Source organism: Gossypium arboreum, chromosome 10, assembly GCF_025698485.1.
Source record: "Gossypium arboreum isolate Shixiya-1 chromosome 10, ASM2569848v2, whole genome shotgun sequence".
NCBI classification, from domain to species: Eukaryota; Viridiplantae; Streptophyta; class Magnoliopsida; order Malvales; family Malvaceae; genus Gossypium; species Gossypium arboreum.
In genome coordinates, this window is record NC_069079.1 from 104,831,416 (window position 1) to 104,838,906 (window position 7,491).

Genomic DNA, 7,491 nt, shown 5'->3' on the forward strand with positions numbered 1-7,491 from the left:
GCCGAACACCATTTAGATGATCCAACAATTTGTTCAGTTCGATGATTTGCAAGATGAAGATCCAAATATCATTTGGCTAACTTTTTGGAATTCTGTGACACTTTTAAGATAAATGACGTTTCTGACAATGCCATTCGGCTACGGTTGTTTTCCTTCTCATTGAGAAATATGGCTAAACAGTGGTTGAACTCTCTACTACGAGGTCTATCACTACATGGGATCAAATGACCGAAAAGTTTTTATTGAAGTATTTTTCATCAGCTAAGACAACAAAGTTGAGGAATCATATCTCTTCCATCATGCAAATGGATTTAGGGACGCTATATGATGCATGGGATCGGTATAAGGATTTATTGAGAAGGTGCCCTCACCATAGGTTACCTCTATGGCTACAGGTTCAAACCTTCTACAACGGTTTGAATCCCTCAACTAGGCAATTGATTAATATGGCAGTTGGTGATGCTTTAAAAAATAAAACACCTGGAGAGGCTTATGAGTTTATAGAGGAGATGTCACTGAATAATTATTAGTGGTAAGTGATGAGGACGAAGCTGATGAAAGTAGCTGGTGTTTTTAACATAGATGCGGTCACCATGTTATCGAATCAGGTATAACTTTTAAGTAAGCAAATTGATGGTTTATATGGTTTTGCGCAGGTACATCTGGTGATGCAGTGTGATACAAACGGAGGAGGTGTGAACAATCCAGAATATTTACCCCACGGTCCTAACATAGAGAACGAACAAGTCAACTATATGGGTAATAATTTAGGCCTCAGAATAAACCATACAGTAACACTTATAATGCAGGTTGGAGGAACTATCCTAATTTTTCTTGGGGTGGTTAAGGAAATTAGAGACCACAACCACCTCCAAGCTTTCAACAAAAACCGTACCAGTAAGAGAAAAAGTTGAACCTTGAGGAGATGCTGACGAAGTTTATTTTGGTGTCTGAAACCCGCTTCCATAATACTGAAACAGTGCTTAAAAATCAACAAGCGTCAATTCAAGGGCTCGAGAATCAAATAGGCCAGCTTACTAAACTGATTTTAGAAAGACCACAAGGTAGCTTGCCTAACAACACCGAAACTAACCCAAGAGAGCAGCTTCATGCAATTACTGTTCGAGATGAAGAAGGGTTAGTTGAATCTGAACCAAAACCAAGGCAAGAAAGTGTGGCAAGAAAAGGTAAGGTTGAGGTGAGCCACAGTGAACAAAAACCTGTAGGTAAGGAGTATAAACCTCGTGTGCCATATCCAAATGCGACAAAGAATGACCACACAAACGAAAAATTTGGTAAATTTCTCAATTTTTTAAAAAAGTTGTATATTAACTTACCATTTATTGAAACTCTTTCGCAGATGCCCAATTCAGTTAAATTTTTAAAAGAGTTTTTGGCAAACAAACGAAAGTTAGATGATTCGTCGCACGTGGAGCTAAATGCAGTTTGCTCTGCTATCTTGCAAAATAAACTACCTAATAAGTTGAAAGATTCAGGGAGTTTTACTATTCCTTGTTTAATTGGTAGTTTAAATGTTAATAATGCTCTAGCTAATTTAGGGGCGAGCATTAATGTCATGCCCTACAAAATGTTTAAGCAACTAGGTCTTGGGAAACCCAAACAAACTAGGATGAATATTCAATTTGCAGATAGAACCATTAGATTTCCTAGGAGTATTGTTGAAGACGTTCTTGTCAAAATTGACAAATTTATATTCCCAGTCGATTTTGTTGTCTTAGACATGGATGAGGATAGTGACGTACCTCTAATTCTAGGTTGGCCATTTCTAGCCACTGCTAGAACTATTATTGATGTTGGTACAGGTGAACTAATACTTCGTGTAGGAGATGACACAATTACTCTCCAAGCTCATGATTCTACTAAGATATCTAGTGATCGAGATGATTACATGAGTTATGTTAATGTGAGTAACCTTGTGGCTCAAAATTCTTTGCAGAAACCCTTCGAAAAAATGTGATGGAGCCACGTTCCAGTCCATGTGACAAAAACAGAACAACTCATGAAGAATGAAGGCTACAGATCGATGAACTAGAGGAATAGTGGACACATGTCGAGGAGAAATCGAGAATACACGATGCAGAATCGAAGCAACACCATGACAAGTATAAGGATGGAACAGACCACTTTAGTGTTGGGAACTAGGTACAGTTGGACAAAACGGACCCTCGAATTGCCACTGTAGAGCTTAATGCAAACGGAGCGACTCCTTTCACGGTACTGATTGTTTTAGTACAGTCGAGGTAACGCATTCTAAATTCGGAACTTTCAAGGTAAATATTACTCAACTCAAACCTTATTTTGATAATAGAATTGACGGTAAGAAAGAGGAGTTTCGACTCCGCGAACCACCATAATTGTGCACACAAGATAAGTCTAGCTTAGACTTTAAATAAGCACTTCTCGGGATGTAACCTAAGTGATTAACACCGCCAATTTTATTATTTTTATTACATAGTATCTTTTAAAAATTAATTAATTAAATAAAAATGCAGGTTTTTGTCTCACACGGCCTGGACACAATGGCGTGTCCTTGACCGTGTGGATCCTATGAATTAGTTTTAAAATTTGAAGAAAATTGACAGTGAGCTACACGGCTTGATGACAATGCCATGTGACCTACACATGCATGTCCTTGGCCATGTGGATACTGAGACTTAATTTTTCAAAAATTGACAGAGACTAAAATAGTCTACATGGGCGTGTGACACAGCCATGTGGACCACACGGCCTGGACACACAGGTGTGTCCTAGGCCGTGTGAAACCTGGAGCTAAAATTTTCAATTTTAAAACAAGTCAGAGAGTTACACGGGCAAGGCCCACGGCTGTGTGCGAGACATAGCCGAGCCACACGAGCGTGTGGGATGTCACACGGGCGTGGGAGAAGCGAAGGAGATTGCACACGGTAGTGCGACATGGCCATGTGGACTACACCGCCTGGACACACGGGCGTGTCCGAGGCCGTGTGAAGACTAGGTTAAAAATTTTATCGAAACAGGCTGGGGAAAGCCACACTAGCGTGTGACACGCTGTGTGGCCCAATACGAGCCTCACACGATCGTGTCCCCTTTTTAACCACAAACCCCAAATTTATTTTTCTATTTTGTCTTCTTCCTCTTAAACCCCAAGCACCCTAGCTGTCGCCGCTCCTTCTTCCCTCTACTCCGGCCACCTTTCACTGCCCACGATCTTACCAGCACGCCCCCTCACCTCACCCTCGCCTTTTTCTTCCTCTACACGCCCCGCGAGCCAACCCGAATTGCCCTTGTTTCTCTTCTCCCTCGTCGCACAACCTCCTTCTCCCTCACCTCATAATCGACCAACCTTACCACCCTCCCTCGTCACATGTCGTACCCGAACCCCCACCTCCTTCGGTCCCCTTTTTCTTTCCCATTGCGCACAAACTCATTCGACCCCCGGTCCCTTTCCCTTTACTTTCCCCTTCTCTTTTCCCCGACTTCTACCCCATACCATCCCCACACCAGCTACGGCGTGTTCCACCAACTCACCAGCCGACGATCTTCTTTTCAACACCCTTGTTCATTTTCTTTTATTATTATTATTATTATTATTATTATTATTATTATTATTATTATTTATCATATCTATTCCTTTATTATTTTATTTTTATTAGTTTTACTGCTTATTCTTGCTTTATTGCTCTTATTTATTTAGTTGCTTTTACTGATTGATTTTGAATTTAGTCTTGATTTAATTCTTGGACATTATTACTAGTTTATTTTATTTTATTTTCACTCGAAGGATTTTACATTTAGTTGGTTTTAGTTGATTTCATTTTTTCTAATTTTTCTAATTCATTTTATTATTGATTCCTATCGGTTTTAATTATTCTTATTATGCTTTTGTTTGGTATTAGCATTTAGTTTTATCATATCAAAAGTACATCTCTTTAGTAGCCTAATTGTTGAGTTTAACTTAGATTTTGGTCTTCTCTTAGCTTATTTCTGTTTTGTTGGTTTGTTAATTGAATTTATTTGATCGCTTTATTGTAGATTCAACAAGACGAACACACATGACAAGTCTAAGATCGTAGTCCCCGCTTCAAAGAAGTGGAAGACCTATGGTGAAACCTCCTCTTCGAGTGTTTCCACCGAGGCCCACTAACCTTATCTTTGATTTTCGGTGGGCCCCCAAGAGGATTTATATCAACTCCTTCACGTATGACCATTCGGCCTGGGTCACTGTATTGATTGGGCAGCATTGGAGCAGGTCTGACTCGCTGATGATGCTCGCGCCTTTGTTTCCACAGCTTAATGGGATAGATTCTTCACCATCATCGAGCTGGCATACTTGGAGATGACGTTAGATTTTTTCTCGATATTTATTCTACAATAGTTCATGACGACTCATGACGAGCCAGGCACCATCACTTTTCGACTTGGTGGATTTGTGCGTCAGATGAGTGTCCCCGAGTTCAGTCTGTTATAGGACTCTACACTAAGGAGTTCATAAATGCCGAGAAATTTTTCCATCTACATCGGCACATCCATTACACATCATCACGGTGTTAGACAGAGCTTAGAAGGATCCAAGCACTTTATGATGCGAGTCACTCGAAGGTGACGTCCCTCTCTCCAGTTTTATGGTACCTTCACGCACTTTTAGCTCACACTTTGACTGATAGAAGAGAGAGTACTGGAGTCTTCAGTACTTATGACACATATTTTCTATGGAGCATGGCCATTGGGCATGTCTTTGACTTGGCATACTTCATTGCCTTAGCCTTCAGCCATCAGACTGACCGCCACAAGAAGGGCCCCATCTATTTAGACCCTTATGTGACTCGCCTTGGTTGACACTTCGGTCTCCTAGACACACCAGAGCAGTCCTCTACACTCACACTTGTCAACCAGATGTCCTCACAGGGAATCTCGAGCATGATACACATGAGGATGATCGAGCGTCGTCGTGGAGTGGACCCCCTCAGTATCGATTGTTTCATTCTAATGCTCAGAATGAACCAGACTTCACTGATGATGTTCCTCTCCATCACGAGGACCAACCAAAGCATCCACCTTTGAGTCACCGCCCTATTCCTACTGCTCATACTTTAGAGGACGTCTTAGAGCGGCTTACACATTTCGAGCAGCACTGTGCTCAGAGATTTGACCGTCTTGATGCGACATTGTAGAGGATCTGTCAACATTTCCATATCTCCTCTCCAGTGTCGACGACTCACGACACCGATGTGTTTGATGATGAGGACCATTGAGTCCATTTATTTTATTTTTATTTTTTGTTTTTATGTTTATTTTTATTTTCTTAGACTTCTTTTGCTTTTATATTTTGAACTATATTTTTATTTTTTTATGATTGTTTCTAATTGAGTAACCTTATAATCTTCTTCACCATTTGTGTTTATTTTCTTATTAGTTGCTTAGAATCATACACTACATTTAAGATTTATCTCCAATTCCGTTTTTCACTATTCTGGGGATTTCATCCAATATTCAGGGCAGTTTCAATTCTCTCCCTCTCTTATGATATACTATTTCTACTGTGATTATTTTTGTTTGTACATTGAGGGCAATGTACATATTAAGTGTGGGGAGATTATTTATATGATTATTAGAAAATCCCTGAATTATGTCTTGTATTCAAGTAATTTTCTCATATTACTATTAAAATGAACTTGTCGATTTATGATTTTTATTGATATGTTTTGGATTAAATTCGTGAATATTTGTGCATTGATTATTTAAACTTTAAGACATGAGAGAACCAAACATGATAAATCTATTTTCAGAATTAAAAATTTTTAGGTTGTTTACCTAAATTGACGTATTACCTTGAAATTTGAGATTTGCAAGATTGATATCAAAAACCATAAATTTTTGTGAGATTTTGAGCCTTTAGAGCATGCATTTTTTCTTACTCATTTTATTATTGGTTATGAGTGTGTCAATATTGATTGGTTATTCTAGAACTTGGTTCGATTATGCATGTTGAGACCACACCTTTGATTTGATATACTGAGATGATAAAGGCACTTAGTTTTAATCCACTTATTCCATAAAAAGCCTACCTTCATAATTAACCCTTAGTGAACCCCTTTGAGCCTAACACACTATTTTCTGATTTACCCATGGTAACCCATAACTCATTTTTTGTTTATTGAGAATTTTTCTTGTTTTATTGACTTCATTTTTATTGAGATTTGATTTGGTTAATTGCCTGATTAAGCCTTTTGATTAAGTAGCTGAATTATTTTTTCTTATTTACATATTATTCAAAAAAATCATCAAAAAATAAAAAAACATATATATTGATTATTATTTAGTTATATGATTTTTAAGCTTGAACAGTTAAATTTATAATTTGAGAACAAGCTCGTTTTATTCTTGAATAGTTTCGATTGATGTAATTATTTTGTAATTCAGCATTTGTTATTTTTCTAGTTTGGCAATTTATCAATTCGATCTCGATTCTAACTATATTTTTCAGCCTTTCTCCACACCTTTAACCTAAGCCCAATTACAAACTTTTAAATACCTTTTGATTTGTGTATCATCTCATTTTATAGTCGTGGAGATTTGATTTTCATGCAAGCCTATGGTAATTACTTTTCATATTTGACTTTTGAGTGCTTAATTTTTTAATCTTAAACACTTTGAATGATTTGAGTGAATCTCTAGTGAGGATATCGATTCTTGTCAATTTTGAATTAAAGGTAATCACTTATAAGGGGAAATACCTTTGTTTTCATGCTTTAAAATGATTGACTTGGATTGTTTGAATCTTTAATGCTCTTTTAGTTGAATTATCAATGTATAATTATTTGTGAATTATGAAAAAAACATTATTTATGAGAATTATGAGTTGAGAAAGTTTTAATTTTAATTGTGAGTTGAGGATTTTGCTTGAGGACAAGCAAACGCTTAAGTGTGGAGATATTTGATAAACTAGAAAAGTAACATGTTTTAATCCCATGCTTGACATGTTTTTGGATGATTTATTATGTGAATTAGTGAATTTGATGCTCCTAATCCTTTAAATTTATGTTTCTATACTTAGGTGAGCATAGGAAAGTGAAAGGAGCAAAAAACGAGCCAAAATTGGACAAAAAGAGTTGTTTTCAAGAACCACAAGACCTGGGCACACATACGTGTGAGCCACACAGGCTGGCCACACGCCCATGTGCCAGCTCGTGTCGATTTCGAACCCTACTTTTCTTTTACGCAAAAAAACCCAATTTTTAGGGTTTTTGAGCATTCTAAAGTTTATAAATACATATTAAAAGAGGACTAAAGAGGGTACACAGAGTAGAACGAAGAAATTACTCGAAGAACGCCGTTAGAATTAACTTAGAAGAAGATCTCTTTCAAGATCGAAGATCTCCATTCAAATTTCCTTCGAAGTTTTATTGGGTTTCTTATGTCTTGTTGTTATTCTAATTTTGAAATGTTTCCCTCCCATATTATGAACTAATTTCCTTAGATACCTAGGGAAGA

The 7,491-nt window shown here is 37.5% G+C and overlaps 1 non-coding gene across 1 annotated transcript; it reads right to left on the reverse strand.

Annotated features, from left to right (window-relative positions):
- Positions 1-272: 272 nt before the first annotated feature.
- Positions 273-379, reverse strand: LOC128282772 (small nucleolar RNA R71). The gene has a single exon (XR_008273126.1). It is a non-coding gene; the product is annotated as a small nucleolar RNA R71 (small nucleolar RNA).
- Between the last annotated feature and the right edge of the window lie 7,112 nt (positions 380-7,491).